Consider the following 21,730-nt stretch of genomic DNA (forward strand, 5'->3'; position numbering starts at 1 on the left):
GATTCCTCTCCTCTTTTGGACAAAGTTCGGATGCCCGCTCTGCAGCTTTTAAAGAGAGTAGGGAAGTCTTGGCTGCGGGAAAATCTTGCCCCTTCGGTAATGATGCAACCGTTCTTAGGGTATGCACGGTGTTGTTGTTCTCGGGGTTGATTTGCAGCATTTTCCCGATTTCCCGGCATCAACGGTGTTATCTGAATTGCTGGTACCATCGGGGGGTCTTCGTCAAAGATAATTAAATCTGTCTCTGGCTTTCTATGTGTCCCATTTCCCTTGGGAGGGTCGTCACTTGGCATTGGCTGATCAGATTCCAGTTGGGATAGAGGGTGATGAAATTCTGGATCTGCCAAAGGCGCAATAGAGTGTCCTATCTTTGAATTATCTAGATTGGGCTGGCGTTCTTTGTGTGTTTGACCTTTTTGGTCTGATGTTTTCCTCTCCAAGTGAGTGTTGCAGCTGGGTTCACCGCACATATTCATCTTTGACGGCCCTTCCGAATGAATCATGGCCCTATGGCGAAAGCCCTTCGGCAGAGAGGGTCTGATTGCTTGGGGTCGGTCCAGCTATACGACAAGTTTGGCAGTAGTTGTTTTCGTTCTGTGTCTTTAAAAACACGCCTCAAAACAATATTATAGTCCTGTAAAATGGCCCTATATTTCAGTAGCATTTTAGGGGTAGCTGGGTCAGAAAAGGTCAGCATGAGTCTCGTGTGCTGGGGGTCCGTGCAAAGCAAGTTTATCGCGATCAGAGTGTTGCAATGGATATTTAGTAAAAGCTTAAAGTTTCTCTTCACACTGTCGATTGATTTCCAGTAAGGCAGCATACGATTAAAAGGATATATATCCAGAGCTACTTGAGTACTTTGTAGGATCAGGTCCCTACTTTTGCTTTTGTTGTTTTTAGTATTTGTAGTCTCTCTGTTATCAAGTCCAGACTGGTTGCACCCCTGTACATGATGGTCCAGAGGGAGGGCAACGCTATGGTCGGTCTCTTTAGTACTGAGTGGGCTATTTTTGGCTGCCAGGAGCACCAACTCCATCAGGAGAGACGTTACCGTTTCTAATTTGTTTTTTTTTTTTTTTTGCAGCAAGAGTCCCAGTTTTATTTTTATTTTTTTAATGCATTTTTATTAAAATTTCACAAATTTTAAACAAACACAAAAACACAAACAAACACAACACAAATAACAAGTATAGTTTCAGATCCTTATTTTCTTAACATCTTTCCTTGACTTCCCCACACCTCCCCTTCTTGCATTCCAATTCCAATAGTTAGCTCAGCAAGTTCTTGTCCCCAGCTTTAACCTTATTATTATTATACTTAATTCATCTTAATTAACCAATTTTAACTTATAGACCTCAATTTAAACAACAGTACTCATTCTTTACACCCTTTTCTAAGGTCGACCCAAATTCCCTTCCATGAATTTCCCAATTTTTATATTAATTACAAAGCACAATAACAGAAAGACAACATATAATTATACACCCTTTGGATTCCAAAACTCTCACCCCCCCCTTTCCCGGTTTCGATCCCCAAAGAATGTCCATCAGTCCATCAACTATCAGCCTGGAGATCTCACGTCCGAGGCCCTCAAATCTCTCTCAGTCCCCCTCTGCCGGTTTTTTTGGTAGTCCTTTATATTAAACCTCAAGTCTCGGAGAAGCTCTGTCCCAAAAGGGTCTATGTTTCTTCCAACCAGACCTCCATGTTCAAAAGTGGAGCCCAAATCTTGTTTCTTGTTGCTTTTAAGTCCAAATGTCCCAAATGTCCCAAAGGCTCCAACTTTCACCTTGATCAAATTTGTAATCCATAGGTCTTCAACTCTCCCCATAGGGAGATCCCTCCATTCTTCATTCTCCAACTCAAACCAAACTCTCATCATCCAGGTCTTGTTTTTCGCATCTGTCTTAGCAGGCCTTTGGCTCTCCTTTGTCGTCTGCGGCATTTCAGCTCCTCCTTCCCACTCCTCTGGAACAGCACATATCTCTTCTTGTTCAGCTGCATAGGTTTCTTGAGTCAAGTCCTTGACACATTCAGCAAGTTTGTTTACTTTTAAATTCAAAGTTGTAGCATTTGTAGCCAAAGCTTCACTCTGACCTTGTAACTTTCCCATGAGAAAAAACATTCTATCCAGCTCAGCCTGTATTTTTCCACTTGCAGCCATTGTAATGTCTCAGAACCCCCTCTAGAGGGATTCTAGTTACTTAATATTCCTTCCAACTCCAATCCAACATTCAAGTTAATTTGTTTCAATTCTTCTTTATTTTCAACAGTTTAAAGTCATATTGTAACAAAAATAACCAGCAAAGGTAGCAGAAACCATTTTCCCCCCTTTTCCAGCTTTGACAGCTAATTTGACAGCTGTCAAACTCTTTATGTCTCCTCAGCAGGCTCTCTCGCGGATCACTCCCGGGTCCCGGGGGGTTGCACTTCAGCTCTTAAAATCAGTTCTTATCCTCCAGCAAAGTTACTTATACTGCCAAGTCGTGGAATTAATATCTTTTATCCCCAAAAGAGAAGGATATTCTCTCAACCTTAATTATCAATTCTTGCTTTAATTTATCTACAGAAAGGGGAAACGGACTTCCTTTTAGCACCTCCCCCGATCGTGCCAAATTTAAAAAAAAAAAAGGATTTTTCGTTCCAATTTCCGTACTACTCATGGGTTGTTACTTTTAGAGTCCAAATGTTCAAAGAAAGAAGTCAGCGCTCTCCGGCCATGGCATGCGGCTTCGCTCCGTAGAAGAAGCGGTCTACTCTCAGCACCACGCCACTCTCCGTCCCCCGTTCCGAAGCCTTTAAAAAGGCTTCTTCGCGGGTCGGGGAGGGCGCAAATGGTGCCCGCCGAGTCACCAAGTCCACAGGCTTCAGCGCCTGTGGTTTCTGAGGGTCCCCGCGTCGCCACCACGGCAAGATCCGTCTTCTACAGAGCCGATTCCCTCCGGAGCTCGGAGGGAATCCGCCATTAGCCTTTCGCGCTAAGCCGGAAGTCTACCTTTTCTAATTTGATGTTAATTTCCTCCACTGTTCTTGCAGTCAGCAGACAGTGGTCCGCGAGTATTTCTGCATAGAGCAGTGCCCCCTCAGATGGTAGTTCATGGGATAATTCATGAGCGCTCATCTCAGCATTCTCCCCTGGGTGATCTCCACCCATTAAAGCACCCCCACCTACCTGGGAATGAATTCTATTTGGTGTGGTAGGTTCTGAGTTCTGTGCTTTTACAAAATCGTCCATTTTGCTCTGCTTGCTCTTCTGTGGGCTCCCTTCTGGAGATGAGGCCGGTCGTTTCTTTTTCCTAGGCATTTTCCAGGGATAGAGCCGCTGTAAATCAGAGCAGCTTCTGCTGTAAATCAGGAAGCTCGGCATCTACCCACGATAGGGCATCTAATCTCCACTCCTGCTGAGCCGTGTCTAATTAGGGCCTTCTCCGGAGCTTTCCAGACTTTCTGTAACTCAGGCCCTTGACCTAAGCTTTGTAAATTAATAGCTGCCAAGTAACAAAGATAAAGTACTGAGGTTGATAAAAGCTAATAAAGTTTAAGACATGCCTGCAAGGAGCACTCTGAATGTTCTGCCACTTGGGGGCAATCAAGCTGCAGAATATTTTAGCTTTCTCTGTCCCTATGTGTTCTGAGGTGTGCATCCTCAGAAAAGGTTGAGCGTTTTAAGTGAGACAAAAGTTCTTTGATGGCAGGGTGTGAATTGTGGAGGAGGTTATACATTTTAGATAGATATTTTCCTTTAGGCTGGATTAGAGTTCCCTTTAGTTTTGATATTTCTCCAGCAAACCCTATTTTCCTTGTCTTTCATTCAGTTGGAAGTATTGGAGCCAGCCTGTGAAATATACATAGATTTCAAAGCCCTTTCCTCTTTATTTCTTAATTTCCCCCTCTAATAACATTTTATATGTTGCCCAATTTCCCTTCATGTTTTTCTTCTTAACGGCAAATGCTTCGATGGGTGAAATGCACCAAGGGCTTGTAGGTTCCAGGAGATATTTATATTTCATCCATGGTTTATATAAGACCTGAGTTGTGTAGCTGCATCTTCTTATTTGTGCTATAGGCTGTATTTAGATGTGGTGATTATTGCTTTGGTTTTCCTGATTATTCTGTTAGGGCTACTGTTATTTTTTCCAATGTTTCTTTCACAGTACATTACCCGTTCTGCCATGGAACTGTGTTTTTTCCATCTTTTACAAAGGAAATGGGGCTGCTGCAGTTGGAAAGATGCCTTACTTGGTCATATGGCACAAATGGTTGGAGCCCCAGGGTATTAAAGTTTAAGACACGCCTGCAAGGAACACTCTGAAGGTTCTGCCGTTTGGGTGCAATCGAACTGCAGAATCTGAACTACACAGGGGCTGATAGCCTGGTATGCACCATTGAATTTTTCTGGAAAAATCTGTGGGCGTGGTGTGACACAATATCAAATTTCATTGGACAACATTGCTGTTCACACATGTATGCTTCTCTTCCCCCCTTAAAATGGAAGCAAATAAGTAAAGAGAAGGGGAGGAGGGGAGGTTATCTCTCCTACTGCTTTTCTAACCAATATTCTAAATTGCTAAATCATGGTTTGATTTTTATTAGCTTCTTTGAAGTTTTCAGAAGGAGGGGGAAAGTACAAATACTTTAAATAAGCCAATACATAAAGATATGAAAGGAACCTATTGTTTCTGTATACAATGCTAATGTTACCATGAACAAAACCTTTTATTTATTTTTTGTTTATTGGTTTAGAAACATTGTATGAAGCCCTGCAGCATGCAAATAATATACAGATGGATACATTGAATGTTTCCCATTCCTCTCATCTACAACTAGCGGGCCATTTACCTTGCCAGTCCCACTTCTCTGTGAAGTTATATGTCTCGATGTGACCGAGATGTGTCCTTCCACATCTGTCACATGTCCCGCTTGGCTCCCTATGGCGTGTGTCTCTTGCAGCAGATGGTGGCTGTCATTTGCTTCCCCATAACAACAACCTAACGGGGGATCCTGGCCCTCTCAATATTGGGGGGATTGAGCCCCCATGGCCAGGATTCAACCCAGAGGGGAAAGCATTTAATTATCTGTGTTTTCCCATAATTCTTGTAGCTTCCCCACCGCTATTGTCTCCACCAGTTTTCCCCAGATTTGGGGGGGTTAACATTCCAATTTCTCCTCCATCTTTGCCTCGCTGGCCAGTCCCATTTCCTTGGCACTGTGTGGTCAAGCTTCACTCTCTCTCTCTCTCTCTCTTTTTTAGAAATATTTTTTAAAGTTTCCAATTTTTAACAAACAAAAAGAAAAAAACAAACATAAAAATATTAAAAACACATTAATTTCACAACTTATTTTCTTGTAACTTGTTTCCCCGACCTCCTCGTACCTCCCCTTCTTGTATACCCAGTTTGAGTTGTTTATACAGCAGATCCTTATCTCAACATCTTAAATTGTTGTAGCTTTAAATTCTTACTTACAAAAAGAAAAAGAAAGTCATTTTATCATAATTACAGCTTGAAACCCCTTAAATTCAATCCAACATCATTCAACATTCCTTAATTTTACGATATTTTTGTAAATAGTCCTTAATTTTTTCCCAGTCTTCTTCTGCCGACTCTTCTTCCTGGTCACGGATTCTGCCATTTCTCCTCCATCTTTGCCTCACTGGCCAGTCCCATTTCCTTGGCACTGTGTGGTCAAGTTTCTCAATGTGACCTAGATGTGTTCATCTACATCTGTCGTATGTCCCACTCGGCTATCTGCACCCTGAGCCAAATTAATTGTCTGGTCCCATAGGCTGGCTTAAGATGTGGTTTAAAAAACTGAGGATTTTGCTCTAGTTTGAGTTGCCAATCATTTTGGTTCCTTCCTCTTGGTTAAAAGTTGTTTATTTGTTTGGAAACCTGTTATGATGAGAGTTGTAGGGCAAGGAGGAGTAAATGGGGAGCATAAGGAGCCTGGGAAGACAGGCAACCACACCCACCCGGCATGTTCCAGCCAATGTTCTCAGTTGCAAACACCTTTTCCTTGTATGTTGTCTTGTCTCTGATCCAAGTGACAGCAGACAGCTGCATAGGAGCTGCTGCTGGATCACACTGGGTTGATGGCCTTTCTGGAATTGCACACTTCCCGGAGGTGTCCAGTGTTCCAAAAGTGGGCACTGGCAGTTCAGTGAAATATTGCAGGACACTTCAAAAGCGTCTTGACAGGAGTTCTTTTATTGCAGGGTTTGAGTTGTGTGGCTGTACCACCTGATGGCGTGTTTGTAAGACAATCCTGGTATAGAAAGAGGGAGAAGTGTACATATAGCTGATGTACGTACAGAAAAAGTGGGAAAACGTGCACTTTTATATTTTAAAAAGAAGAATAGTACAATTGCAGTATCAAAGATTTGCACTGACTGTAGAACTTGAGGGGTTGAGGTTTGCGCTTCATCCCTGGGTTTAACTAGGGACTTTTGCCAGTGCATTTCTGAGATTCTGGTTCACAAGAATGGTCAATTTCCACCTGGTGCTTTTCATTAAGAAGGGGAATAGTGAAGAGCAGAATCAGAGCCAGTTGCAGCAGTGTCAGACCATTGAACAAGGCACCCACATAGGTAAACACCCACATTAATTTTTTTTTTGAAATTAAATTTTTTTTGTACCACAATACTTTTATTATTACCACTGCCACCACCATTTTGAAGGGAAACCCTTCCAGTCAATTGGTCCTTTAGTCATCTGCAATCCCCACCCCCACAGCAGTATCAATTTTGATATACAAAAGTGCCAAACACACTGAGAATATGTTAAGTTTGCAAAATCATAAAAAAGCATGGAATACAGAAAATCCATTCATATGAAGCTTGCACAGCCATACAGCTTCTAATAAGTTTGGCATGCCTACTTTCCATTTGCAGCATTGAACATTCATTCCTTTATCATCAGCTCCAATGTAACTGCATCAGCAGCAAACTTTCTGATTCCACAAGACAACTTCTCCACTGCCATTTGGTCCTCATTATGGAGCCAACGGATTGTCTTCTCATTTGTACTAAGCTTTTCATTTTGTCAGAATGCATCTCTTGTAACTTCAATAATGGTTCAGTGCTGGCAGTTCAGTGCTGGCAGGGTTTGAGTTGTGTGGCTGCAGGTATCCAATGGGGTGTTTGTGAGGGAGGAGGAGGAGGAAGGGACGGAGCAGCCAGCTCTTTGCTGCTTTCCAAGCAGAGCACCCTTTCTGGCTGTTAGGATCCCCTCCTCTTTTTTGGTAATTAATCCCTGAATGCACCTACCTAATGACTGCGCCAGATGTAGCACTGCCTTTCACTTCTCTCCTCTTGCAGAGAGAATGAAAAATCCAGATAAATGTGCTTGGAATTCTTCAAGTCCAGAATCTGGCTCTTGGGGATCACTTGCTGGCTGAAGAAAAAAAAATTACAAACATCAAATTCAAAATCCATATTCATTTTCTAACTAAAGCCTATTACATAGATTACCTAAATTAAAATATATATAAATACTCTAGGCTTCCCTTTGCTGTATGTAAATACAATCAACAGATTATATTATAAATGATATTATTGGTTCCCATATACCCCCTACTTCACCCCCAAAAAATGTTGTTAAAAAACTATATTCCAAAATATACATACAAGCTGCATATATGCAAAGTTGTTGTTTTTTTGTTGCCCTTTTTCTGAGCAAACGACAGATCAGTTCACATTTGTCACAAGCTGTTGCATGGTTGGAAGTGTGCGATTTCAGTAAGAAATCCCCTGACCAGTAAATTAGCATGAAGAATCTGAGTGTTCAGAGCTTTTTTAAAAATAAATAATAATCCGCCCAGTCTCTCACACAAACCCCACAAAATTTCTTCTTGTGCAAAGTTTCTTCTTGTTTAATACAGCCATACGATAGTTATTAAAAAGTGGGCTTGCTTTCACCGCCCCCCCCCGGCAAATTTTGTTTTCAGGGCGTTGGAAGAAAATAACAGATTGGCCAGAATGAAAAATGAAGTTAAATGTGCTTGGAATTCTTCAAGTCCAGAATCTGGCTCTTGTGGATCACTTGCTGGCTGATTCCAGTGGCTGCAAATGGTTTCTTTTTCTTTTTTTCTTTTTATTAAAAAATATATATATCAAAGGTCTGGTCACTGTGCCCTGCCTTGTACCTGCAGCGGGTGATTCTGACCAACTGAGGCAACAAGTCCTCAGCAGAGATTTAGCTCTGCTGGGATCAGTAGATTCGGCAAATAGCAGGAGCATGAAAAATTTAATGGTTTTGTGTCATGGGCTGTATTTAGATGTGGTGATTATTGTTTTGGTTTTCCTGATTATTCTTTTAGGGCTTCTGTCCCCCCCCCCCCAATGTTTCTTTCACACTACATTACTTGTTTTGCCATGGAACTGTGTTTTTTCCATCTTTTACAAAGGAAATGGGGCTGCTGCAGCTGGAAAGGTGCCTTACTTGGTCATATGGCACAAATGGTTGGAGGCCCATGGTATTAAATTTTAAGACATGCCTGCAAGGAGCACTCTGAAGGTTCTGCCATTTGGGAGCAATCTGCAGAATGTTTTAGCTTTCTCTGTCCCTATGTGTTCTGAGGTGTGCATCCTCAAAAAAGGTTGAGCGCTTTAAATGAGACAAAAGTTCTTTGATGGCAGGGTGTGAATTGTGGAGGAGATTATACATTCTAGATAGATATTTTCCTTTAGGCTGGATGAGATTTCCCTTTAGTTTTGATATTTCTCCAGCAAACCCAAAACCAGCAGCAGAAGCAGGACGGGACGGAACAGGCAGCTCTTTGCTGCTTTCCAAGCAGAGCACCCTTTCTGGTTGTTAGGATCCCTTCCTCTTTTTTGTTGTTAAATCCCTGATTGCACCTCCCTAATGACTGCGCCAGATGCAGCACTGCCTTTCACTTCTCTCCTCTTGCAGAGAGAATGAAAAATCCAGATAAATGTGCTTGGGATTCTTCAAGTCCAGAATCTGGCTCTTGTGGATCACTGGCTGGCTGATTCCAGTGGCTGCAAATGGTTTCATTGTACCTCCTGAAGGAGGCATTCCAGGCTGAGAGGAATGCAAATGCACCCTCAGCAAATGTGGAGTGGTTGAAGTAACTGAAAAGTTCAGTGCTGGCAGGGTTTGAGTTGTGTGGCTGCCGGTATCAGATGGGGTGTTTGCGAGGGATTCAGTCTGCTTGGAGAAAAGGAATGAGAAAGTACATGAAGATTGCGGAAAAACGTGGAATGTGTCATAATGCAAAGTACTAATATTGCCGTAGCAAAACAAGCCAAGGTAAGAAGAGTCACTCAGGATATTCAGGATTGAACCACACACCATTGGTGGGACATATTTTCAGGATAGAGCTCTACCATGACCAACATTTTAAAATTGGCTTGGCACCCTGTGATTATAATGGATTTTGGTGTTTTGATGTTGCTTATATTAGTGTGTATTTTATATGTTAAAGTTAAACATTTGTATGGCATAAAGGTATAGGTTTTTTTACTCAGTGAGGGAAGGAGGAACAGATTAGCAAACATGGAAGAGGTAACCATGTTGGCCCAAGGGGTGGAGTTTATGGGCAATCTATCCGGAAGACATTTGTATTTCGAGGAGTTAGCAATCTGACATGGTTACCCTTCCTGCCTTCTCTTTCTTCTCCCTCTCTAGCTCCTGAGCCATGTATTAGGAGATTTTTAATGCTGGATGTTTTTAGATATGCTGTAAGTCCCCCAGAATCCCTTGGGAAAGCCATCCAAATGAGTGGGGTATAAAGATGATGATGATGCAGTGGCGTAGCATGGGTTGTCAGCACCCGGGGCAAGGCAAGTAATTTGTGCCCCCTAACCCGTGGATTTGCGCCTCCTAACCCGTGGATTTGCGCCCCCTAACCCTAACCCCCAGATGTTGCGCCCGGTGCGGCCGGCCCCCCCTGCACCCCCACGCTACGCCACTGTGATGATGATTTATTTATTACATATAGCTGATGTGCATACAGAAACTGTGGAAGAACTTGCAATGTTTATATTTTAAAAAGATGATTACTATAATCACAGTTGCAAACACTTTCTTTTTGCACTTTCTAAACAGTTAATATTATAGTCCCTTGATGAAACCAAGTCACCCCATGATTTCTTAGACCAAAAAAGCACTAGAAAGCAACATTTGTAAGGGCAGTACAGAATTGGCCAAGTGTGAAGGCTGGAGCACTTATAAGTGACGCAAACAAAATGTAAGCCACAAAGAGCAACGTGAAGGTGTTTCCATGCGATGGCTACCTTTGTGCTGCAAGGTATAATGTGCATATTGGTTGGCATTCCAAACCATTCTTCAGCAAAGCCTGAGAAAGGCTTGCAGTATCACAAAGATGGCTGGGTAGCCAAGTTAAAAAAACAACCACCACCAAGCCAGCAGCACCTCCTGTATGGCAGTTATGTGTGCCAGCTCTCACGATCCCATTTCTCAGAAGCAGTTATTTGATGAATACAGTGCAAAGTCTCTGAGGTTTATGAGGCTTGTGCTGATCCACTGCCTAGGCTTTAAGTTGTACCTCATTGGGCGGCAGCCTATGTATTTTCTTCCACATTGCCCCTCCTAGGCAGCATGGAAACCATGTGATTCAACTTGGACCAGATGGCAAAGTAGTGGAATAGTCTGCCCTGTGGTTGGCAGCATAGTCTATGGACTTCAGGGATGTCAGCGAGCCCGTAGAGCTTGCCCAGGAGCACTGGGAAGACAGTGAGGAAAGCGACGGAGTGCTAGATGATGTTGAAGTGGCCTTCCTAGAAATGGGAGATACTTCTTTAGATAGCAGCCTCTGACTGTAAAACTTACTTAAGGGCACATGACTTGTGGGGTGAGGTTTGCACTTCACCCTGGGGTTGTAGCTTGGACATTTGCTGAGGGGTCAAGAGGTGAGGAAATTGAGTCTGGTCCTTCCACAGGTTGGGGAGAAGGAGGTGGGAGGCTGTCCCCAATTTGAGAACAGGACAGTGCTTCCATCTCTTACCTCCTTCTTCACCCCCCCCCCTTATAACATGTGGTGAATCTTATGTCTTCCCTCCACAGCCTTTCCCAGTCATTTTGATATTTCTCCAGGAAACCTCATTGTTCTTGTCTTTTATTCAGTTGGAAGTATTGGAGCCAGTCTGACAAATATTTATGGATTTCAAAGTCTTTTGATCTCAGTTTATTATTTTGCCCTCTAATAACATTTTATATGTCGCCCTATTTCCCTTCATGTTTTCCTTCTTAACAGCAAAGGCTTTGATGGGCAAAATGCACCAAGGGGTTTTAGCTTCCAGTAGTTATTTTTATTGTTTTGTCCCTAGGCTGGCTTAAGATGTGATGATAAAACAAAAGATATTGCTCTAGTTGCCTGTCATTCTGGTTTCTTCCTCTTGGTTAAAAGTTTTTGTTTGGAAACCTGTTATGATGCCCTGCAGTATGCAAATAGATAAAATCCAATGTATCCCCTTTCCTCTCATCCATCTTCGCCTCACCTGCCAGGCGTGGCCATTCACATTTGCCGCATGTCCCTTGGTGCTAACAGGCCCTGGGCTTCCCGCGGCTGCTGGTGACAGTCATTTGCGGCCCCATAGCAACAGCCCGGCAGTGGGGGATGCCGGCCCCCCCAATATTGGGGGAACTGAGCACCCTGTCTAGAAATACAGAGGAGGCTAAAGCCCTGGGTGGCCAGGAGGTCTGCTCAGTGTGCCCTGCCTTGTACCTGCAGCGGGTGATTCCGACCAACTGAGGCAAGAAGTCCTCAGCAGAGATTTAGCTCTGCTGGGATCAGGAGATTCTGCAGATAGCAGGAGCATGAAGAATTGAATGGTTTTGCGCCGTAGGTTGTATTTAGATGTGGTGATTATTGCTTTGGTGTTCCTGATTATTCTGTTAGGGCTTCTGTCCCCCCCCATGTTTCTTTCACACTCCGTTACTTGTTGTGCCATGGAACTGTGTTTTTTCCATCTTTTACAAAGGAAATGGGGCTGCTGCAGTTGGAAAGATGCCTTACTTGGTCATATGGCACAAATGGTTGGAGCCCCAGGGTATTAAAGTTTAAGGCATGCCTGCAAGGAGCACTTTGAATATTCTGCCATTTGGGGGCAATAAAACTGCAGAATCTGAACTACACACGGGCTGATGCACCATTGAATTTTTCTTCAAAAATCTGTGGGCCTGGTGTGACACAATATCAAATTTCATTGGACAACATTGCTTTTCACACATGCATGCTTCTCTTCCCCCCTTAAAATGAAAGCAAAAAGTCAAGATAAGGGGAGGAGGGGAGGTTATCTCTGTTGCTGCTTTCCTAAGAAATATTCTCAATTGCTAAGGGTTCATTTTGGCACAGGGAAGATGTGCTCTTCTCTTCTTCACTCCAGTTCATCATGATGAGACGTTTCATTGATAACTTTTTTTTATAATAATATTTATTACTTTTACAACAATCCAAACATTTACAAAAGAAAAAACAAAGAAAAAACACAATACATTACAATACAAAAACACCACATAAAAATTAACAAAACAAAACAAAAACACTTTAAAAACACATCAAAAGAAAGAAAGAAAAAAGAAAAAACTTCCAATATCTTATCTTTCTTTCCCATATTTCCACGGCCTCCTCACACCTCCCTTTTTGTATTCCACTTCTATTAATTATTTCAGCAATTCCTTACCATCTTCCCCTGTTTTCTATCCTATAATTATCTTAACACCTTTTAACCTTATTTTCCTTTAATACTCTATTAATCTATTTATGCTTAATTCCTTATAACATTTCTACTGAAGCCATATAATTTCATTCCAACATTCTTCTAACATTCATTAATTTTACAATATTTCTATAAATAGTCTAAACTTTTTCCCGTCTTCTTCCACCAACTCTTCTCCCTGGTCTCGGATCTTGCCAGTCTTTTCCGCCAATTCCGTCTAGTCCATCAACTTCATCTGCCATTATCCAACACTTCAGTGCTTTTAAGAGACAGCCATTCTCTCAGCCAGCAAAAAGCAGATGATTCACAACAAAATTTAGGTGTCTGGCAGGGCAGGTCCACCTCCTTCTTTAGCATCCGTCAATATCTTAAGTTTTACTCGAGGCTTCCTGCCCTGCCAAACCAATCCAGGAACATCCCTCTGCCACCTCCTGAAACAATCCCTCCCATCCAAAGCTTGCACTTTTTGGCCCAAAAGCAACATCCTCGGCAACACAGCAACCCTCATCCCCACCACAACAGCTCGGCCCAACCATAACAACTTCAGATTTGTCCATATTTCCCAATCCCCCTTCTCTTCAATCCAACATCCTTCACAGTTACCCTTAAGTAGGCGGTCCTATTGACCCCCAAAAATCTCTCTTTCTCAGCCGATGTTGATCCTATCTCCTCCTGAAGCTCTGTCAAGCTTTCCTATCCCAGTTCTGGTGGGGTTCTGATCCTCAAATTCATCTGTTTTTCTTTAAACTCCATCATAGCAAATGTCAACTTATATTCGTCAAGTTGCTTTTGAATGTATGGGGCTCTCTCACACTCCAATTGTGTTGTTTTACATTCAACAGCAAAGGTTTTCTCCCTGACTTCATCCGCAGTTTGCCGTATTAATGTAAATTCCTGTATCAATTTCTGGGTGGTTTCTGTGTTGGTGTTCGCCTTTCGTCCCAGATTATTTAAGCTTTCTACAGTTAAATCAATTTTATTATTTGCAGCGTCCATTTTCACAATCATCACTTCTGTTTTCTTGTGAAGCTGTTCCAGCGAGTCATTTATTTTCAATAATGCGACCACTAAGGCCTCTTCTGTTGACATTTCATCTGTTCTTTCCTTTTCGTTTGCCATAACACTTAAGAGATTCAAGGTCAATCCCAGAGTCACACAGTTTTTATCTTACAGCTGGAAACTCCCCTAGCCCAGCTCTTATGAAGTAACCATTTTCAGAAACTTCCACTAGACGGAAACAGTTTCTATTTATAATAACAAGAATGTCACCTTTAAGCACAACTCGTACAATCCAAAGTTAGTTTCCCTTTTCAGTTACTTTATTACTCCTTTTTAGAAGCACCCGGAGACAGTAGAAACAGTATATCTCTCTTATTCTGCTAGCTGTCAAGGAACGTTCCAAAACGTCAGTCCTACTAGCAGCCCGTTTCCAGGGTCAGAGCGGCAGTATTTTAACTTTCTTTACTCTCTCCTGCAGGCATACTCAGTCCACAGCTCCCCCCCTCTTCTCCTGCCTCCAAGGGGGATTTTATACTCTTTACCGATGGAAATTTAATATTTTACAAAAGGCTTTCCAAGACTTCAGCTTACAGACTCCTTGCCTCAGTCTATTTACAAATAGGGAAGGCGGACTTCCTGTTTTGAACCTCCCCGTTTCGATGCCAAATTAAACTTTTAAAATCCAATTCTCCCGTATCAGCTCTACTCACGAGTAATTACTTTAGAATCCAATTGTCCACAGGAAAAAGTCAGTGCTCTCCGGCAACAGCTATGCGGCTTCGCTCCGTGGAAGAAGCAGACGATTCAAAGCACCGCGCCAATCACCCCACCTTGCTCCGGGTCCCCGAAATTGGGTTCCCCCGCGAGTAGGGGAGGCGCAAAAGGTGCCCGCCGAATCCCACATTCACAGGATTTTCCCGCCTGTTATTTTTATGGGTCTCCGCCTTCGCCGCGGCGGTACAGACCCAAATTCCCACGGTGCAAGTTCCTCCCGATCAGAGGAACTCCACCATTGCCGGAGGCACCAACCCGGAAGTTTCATTGATAACTTGTCCATCTCTAGTTTCAACAGTCTTGATAAGAAGTGTTCTCTTGGAGTGGGTGTCTATTGGGATCGACTCAAGGTTTGTTTCTCTCAGGTTCAGGGATGCAAAAGTCGGAATGGGCATTGTGATTCTGCTCTCTTCTCCCTCCAGCAGTTTCCTGTAAGTGGCAATATCAAGAGCCATCTTTACATTCAGCAGGTCTTGGTACTCGTGCAGATGGCGAGCCTTTTCTTCCTTCATGTTTTGGATCACTTCCAATCAGACTTTATCTGCAAAAAACTTTGCAAAAGCATAGCAGGAGATCTTGGGGCCCCTACCTGGCCACATTTATATGGCTTTTCATTCTGTCAGAATGCATCTCTTGTAACTTCAGTAATGGAAAGCATTCTGTGGTTACCAACCCTGCCATATTCTTCTTCGTCTTCCTCCTCCTCTTCATCTCAATATTCCAGTGGAGGTTGAGCGTTTTAAGTGAGACAAAAGTTTTTTGATGGCAGGGTGTGAATTGTGGAGAAGATTATACATTTCAGATAGATATTTTCCTTTAGGCTAGATTAGATTTTCCTTTAGTTTTGATATTTCTCCAGCAAACCCTATTTTTCTTGTCTTTCATTCAGTTGGAAGTATTGGAGCCAGCCTGTCAAATATATATGGATTTCAAAGCTTTACAGAAGCCCCTTCTCTCCCCCCCCATATGGTTTTGGGAAGAGGCATTTGAACTCCTAAACTGTGCTGTTGAAGGGGCCAAGCAGCATAAGAGTGTATTTTTGGACAAGCTCCACTACACACAGCAACGTCTTTATCCAAGTAAGCCCTAAATGGGTGGCCTTTGTCAGATTTCTGGATTGCCTGGATAACTCCCTTGTATATGTCTTTTTTTTTTTACTGCTTGGTGTACTTTATTTAGAGAATTACAAAATATACAGAATATACAGAATATGAAGGCTCTTGCTGACATTTGGTGAGATGCGCAGGTGGCTCATATTCCAATTCCGCACCTCTTTCTTGCAATCCCTTGTATATTCTAAAATAGATGGTCACTGACAGGTGGACTAGGGGATGCAAGCAACCACACTCATCACACTGAACACGGTCAATGAGAGCAGCGGGAAGAAGCTGGCTTTTCAGCTACTTCACATCAGTTTTCATGTTCTTGAAAGTCCCCTTCCCCCCAAGAAAATGATGTTTAAAAACTATAATCCCAAATATACATACAATCTGCATATCTGCAAAGGTATTTTTTGTTGTCCTTTTTTTCTGAGCAAACGACAGATCAGTTCACATTTGTTGCAAGCTGTTGAAATGTTGGAAGTGTGCGATTTCACTAAGAAATCTCCTGATGAGGATATCAACATGAAGAATCTGATGGTTTAGAGCTTTTTTTTTTTAAAAAAAAAACGTCTATACACAACACACACACGGAAACAAACCCCGCAAAGTTTCTTCTTGTGCAATACAGCAATCCGAGAATTATATCAGAGAGAGTGTATTAAGAAATGGGCTTGCTTTCACACATACCCACCCCTCCCCAGCCTGCAAATTTTGTTTTCAGGCGGTTGGAAGAGAATAACAGATTGAGGGTAGAAAGTTCTTTCTGGAAGACCAGTCAAGGCATTAGCAACTGGCAGCCAGACCCATGCTCTACAGTTTATCTGGAAGAGAATGATGGTGGTCTCTTCATTACTGGATGCACAGGGTTAAAACATCTGATCCTTTCCCCAGTCAAGGTCTTTATTCTCTCTCTTCTTCTATCTCCTGTCTCACTGGAGAGAACCAAGTGCCAGGATCCCACACTTGCAGTCTGTTTTAAGAGGTTAGTGGCAGAGATTCCTCTCCTCTTTTGAGCAAAGTTCGGATGCCCGCTCTGCAGCTTTTAAAGAGAGTAGGGAAGTCTCGGCTGTGGGCGGATCTTGCCCCTTCTTTGCCTGTTCCTCTAGCACAATCTGCAGCTCAAAGATATAGTCAATTACATGCTGCAAGATTTCCACTTAGCTGACTTTGGTGCCTTGCGGGATCGTCGGCACCAGCTCGCGCAGCTTGGAGTAGCAGTCATTCATGTCGTAAAGGAGGTTCTTGGACTCCTCCTGAGCCGAGCTGTGGTGTTTTTGTTTTGGGAAGACTCATCACATTTTATTGAAGGCCTGTGCAGCAGAAGTCACGGGCCGAGGGGCTTCGTTCTGTTGTTCGTTCCCTGGGTGATGGTGAGGCCCTGATCAGAGAGGCAGCACACAGCTTGCTTCCTAGCAGATCCTGACTGATCTGACTGGGCTGATTCCGTTCATGGCCATGAAGGAGGAGAAACCAGCAGGGATTTTCAGAAGGGCAAGATTTCCTTCCTTAAGGCGGGAGAAGCAAGCAAGCAACCTCGAGATACTGCCCCTTGCTTGCCAGCCTGGTTGATTCTCTATTGTGTGCACACAGAAAATGCTTCTCTTTGCAAAAAAGCCCCATGTATATATTTTAAAAACAGAAATGCTACCTTTGCAGTAGCAAATATTTTCGCTGATCATAAAGTTGAGCGGTAGTATTCCTCCTCTTCCTCTTCCTTTTTAAATTTTTTTAATTGGGTTTTACAGTTATGCAATGTTAAAATCAGCATAATCATCTTAAACATAAGAAGAGAAAAGGATGAAATAAAATCCAATTCTCCCCCCACCCAAAGACTCCCCTCAACTTTCCCTTCTGGTTCTTTAAGTATTTACTGATTCTGCTTACATTATTTTATCTCAGTTTGAGAGTCTTCTAACTAAATGCTCTTATAGTATCATTTTTATACAATATTATTCAATTTCCATTGTACACCTGGTTGTTTGCCCCTCTTGCTCCTCTTCTTCTTTTAAGGGTTTTTTTTCCCAAAGAACAAACTCTTCCATGGCTGCAGTTTAGGATTCAAAATAACATCAACCATCATGCTCTGACCCTCTCCCCAGCTTGCCGCCTTTACCAGACTGCAACTTCTTCCCCCTAGGTCACCCATTGTAAAGACTGTCCTTTCAAACTTTGCTTTGTTTTCTTTTTTTTTTATTATTTTTTTTATTTTATTTTTTAAGACAAGGTATGGTTTAATGTAAACATCAGATAACAATTAACACCTGAATTAAAACTATCTTAACACAATACAGTGTTAAACAAAAAGCCCTGTAAAATATATGAAAATGTATATACAGATGGGAAAGCATCTCAACTAGGAGAATCTCTCTCTCACTGGAACCTTCAAAATAAGACATTTTTCATCAAACATGAAGAATTCTAGGCATTAGCAGTAAATAGTGCTATTCCTTAAAACTGAATCTATTTCAAAAGGCTAGCATACACATAAGCTTCTGTAAACTTTATTATCCTCCAATTGCTGGCTTGGCAATTCACAGGCAGCTTAGAATTCATGTTGGGTGGGGAGGAGAGAAAAGCAGCTACTATGAGATCTATACAAAACTGAAATCATATACAGTACTGACAACTGAACTGAGGTGGGAAGCTTAGGAAAAGTGTCCTTAGAATGCTGCAATAAGAAAAAGGACAAGACCTCTACAGTACTAGACTACTGTTTGGTTCAATTTAATGCCAGCTGCACTGTTCAAGTTATCCTGTTAACAGCTCAAGCAGAACTTTCCTAGCCCTGCCAATTAGGATATTGTAACTATAGGTACCAGGCACTTAACCTTAAATATTTAAGTTTTGAATTGATACCACCAACCATGGTGAATATAACTGCTAAACCCTGGTGAATATAACTGCTAAAAAAGCATGTTAGACTATTCTCTGTACGCTGGCAACATTCAGTTAATGCTTTAGAAAGGATAAGGCAAGGATAGCTGCATTGTTATCCATAGCTTAGTATATGTACAATCCCTCTACCCAACTACCAGCTATGGCACTTTAACAACTCTAGGAGAACAACAATCCATATATAGTAGTGTTAAACAGAACTGATTATACTTGGCCCCTTTCTTTCCACATAACATAGTCATTAGGGCTTGCCAGGATGGGAAACAGACCCTTCTCTTTCCCAGGCCACATACCTTTGAATCATGATTGTCACTTTTTCTTCAGTTCCAGTCCTTCTCATGGCAAACTTTGCTTTGTTTTCTGAACTAACTCTGAACTGCTGGAAGGGCCCCACCCAACAGCTATCTGGTCCAGAAACCCATTTTCCTTGACTTTTCTTAATGGCCCATTCCTTCCTTTTTTTCTTCCTTCCGCCATGTAGTTCTTTTATTATTAACATTTTAAAATTTTCCAGTTGCAGAAAATAAAGTTGTACAAAATAAAGTTGAAAAACAATGGTGTGGGAGCCATGGCTCGTCTCTCAGGCACTTTCTCAACATGGGGAAGCTGGCCTGGCTTGTATTTTAATGCTTGCTAAACCTACTGTCTGGCATCCAGTTCTAATACACCACACACAGATTAAATTCTAACATTTACTGGATCCAGAAATTTAGGATGTCTGGCACCCACAAACTAATAACTCTGCGGAGAAAATGCTAGGTGCCACCTCCTCTCAGGGTGGGGGTGACAGAGCTGGGAGCGGTGAGGATCGTCCTCAGGACTCAACACTTCAGACCAACTCCCCACCAAGCATGGGAAAAGGGCTGTACCTTCTCCCCAGAGACTGAGGCTTGTTGGAAATTGAAGATCAAACCATTAGTGTGGGCATCATGGAATTCCACATGACCCTCATCATAGTCTAGGGACCCCTGGATCTTCCTGGGCTCATAAGTCAAGCTCAAAGGGGTCTGCTCAGGGTGGGTTGAAGCTCAGAAGGGATCAGATGAGGCTGACTCATCCTTTGCCTTCCCAATGGCCCAGATGCCCTCAGAAGGAAGCATGCTGACAAAGCCTTTGCACCTGACAGACTCTTTTGCAACCCCTACAGCCCAGGTGGCCCATTCCCTTTCCTCCTTCTCCTCCTCTTCCACCACCACCTCCCACCAATATCATCCTGAGGTGAATTTTGCATGGCCCAGCACGTAGAACATGCTGTCGAATCTCCCAGGGTTGTCCAGTGCGTCCTGCCTTTCTTCTTCTTCTCAAACTCTTCAGGTTATAACAAGAAAAGGGTGTTCTGTTACTGGCTCCAGAGTGACACTCACTTTGTTCAGTGCCTGCATTGGTAGCCCTTTGCATTTCTCCATTATATCCTTCAGAAATGAATTTTTCTGAGTGTAAATTATGAGTCTCTCTTCCATGCCTGGAGAGAGTCCCAGCAGTGTCCGCCTTCTTTTCAACTCCTGCAACCTGGTTGCCGTTGTCCCGATGCCCTTCAGGAACTCAATAGCGGCCAGTTGGCAATTCTTCTCCATTTCTGTGCGTCTCACACTGAGACCGGCGATATCCTCCGAGAGCTTGATGATATTTATTTCCTTTTTCTTCTTCATCTCCTTCTCCAGATCCTCCAGTTCGGTCAGCCAAAAGCGCTGCAGCTCCTCCAGGAAGTTGCACATCTGCTCAAAAGCGCCCATGATCTTGTTCTTCTCCTCCTCTAGCTCCACCGGATATGCCTGGCTCTTTCTTCTTCAGCCAGTTTCAATTCCACAATCACTCGTCTCTCTTGCACCAGAAACTGGACTATTTGCTTCAACCACTGTGAATCCTGGTCCAAATTAATCAGTTCATGTGTTCTTTCGACCTCTTGCAAACAATGCAGATGGGGGCCGCACAAGCCCTGCAGAAAAGGTGCAAGGGTTCCCCATGTCCCTCGCAACCGGCTCTCCCCACCTGATGGGTTAAGTTCTTCTCCCCCCCCCCCAATTTTTAAAATTAATTTTCAACATTTATCACAAACATAACATATAACACACACACACAAAATATACATTACAATACTAAAGAAAAAAACACCACAAAAATAATAGACTTATTACTTATAAAACCCAATTTTAAATACAATGCAATTAACAGATTATATTATAAATTATATTATAGGTTCCCATATACCCCCCACTTCACCCCCAAAAAATGTTGTTAAAAAACTATAATCTAAAATATACATACAAGTTGCATATATGCAAAGTTGTTTTTTTTTTGTTGCCCTTTTTTCTGAGCAAACGACAGATCATTCCACATTTGTCACTAGCTGTTTCAATGTTGGAAGTGTGCAATTTCAGTAAGAAATCTCCTGACCAGTAAATTAGCATAAAGAATCTGAGTGTTCAGAGCTTTAATCATCATCATCATCATCATCATCATCATCATCATCATCATCATCCCCCCAGTCTCACACACAAACCCCACAAAATTTCTTCTTGTGCAAAGTTTCTTCTTGTTTAATACAGCAATATGATCGTTATTTAAAAGTAGGCTTGCTTTCACTGCCCCCCCTTCCCTGGCCTGCAAATTTTGTTTTCAGGCTGTTGAAAGAGAATAACAGATTGAGGGCAGAAAGTTGTTTCTGGAAGACCAGTCAAGGCATCTGAAACTGACTGTCCAGACCCATGTTCTACAGTTTATCTGGAAGAGAATGATGGTGGTCTCTTCATTACTGGATGCACGGAGTTAATACATTTGATCCTTTCCCCAGTCAAGGTCTTTTCTCTCTCTTTCCTATCTTCTGTACAACTGGAGAGGACCTATGGAATCTATGACGCCTTGCAAGATTTCCACGGCTGACTTTGGTGCCTTGCGTGTTAAGATGCCCAAGACCTCCCCAAATAAAGACACAATTGAATCAAAATTTAGTTTAAGGTTATTGGCATAATTTTGGCCAGAATGAAAAATGAAGATAAATGTGCTTGGGATTCTTCAGGTCCAGAGTCTGGCTCCTGTGGATCACTTGCTGGCTGATTCCAGTGGCTGGAAATTGTTTCTTTTTCTTTTTCTAATTTTTATTTCAAAATCAAAAAATATTACAAACGTCAAATTCAAAATCCATATTTGGTTTCTAACACAAGCTTATTACATAGATTACCTAAATCAAAATATATCTAATTCCTCTAGGCTTTGCAATTAACAAATTATATTATAAATGATATTATAGGTTCCCATATAC

The 21,730-nt window shown here is 42.3% G+C and overlaps 1 protein-coding gene and 1 pseudogene across 2 annotated transcripts in view; one reads left to right on the forward strand and one right to left on the reverse strand.

The window, feature by feature from the left end:
* LOC310698087 (uncharacterized protein) overlaps positions 1-21,730 on the forward strand; it is a 99,219-nt gene that overhangs the window by 64,011 nt on the left and 13,478 nt on the right. The window lies entirely within an intron of this gene.
* On the reverse strand, positions 16,437-17,284 carry LOC310698074 (DNA-binding protein inhibitor ID-3-A-like; annotated as a pseudogene). Its single transcript has 2 exons — positions 16,905-17,284; positions 16,437-16,839 (listed from the first exon to the last, which is right to left on the reverse strand). The product of its transcript is annotated as a DNA-binding protein inhibitor ID-3-A-like (transcript).

Source organism: Podarcis liolepis, assembly GCF_965112155.1.
Source record: "Podarcis liolepis genome assembly, chromosome: Z".
Lineage (NCBI taxonomy): Eukaryota > Metazoa > Chordata > Lepidosauria > Squamata > Lacertidae > Podarcis > Podarcis liolepis.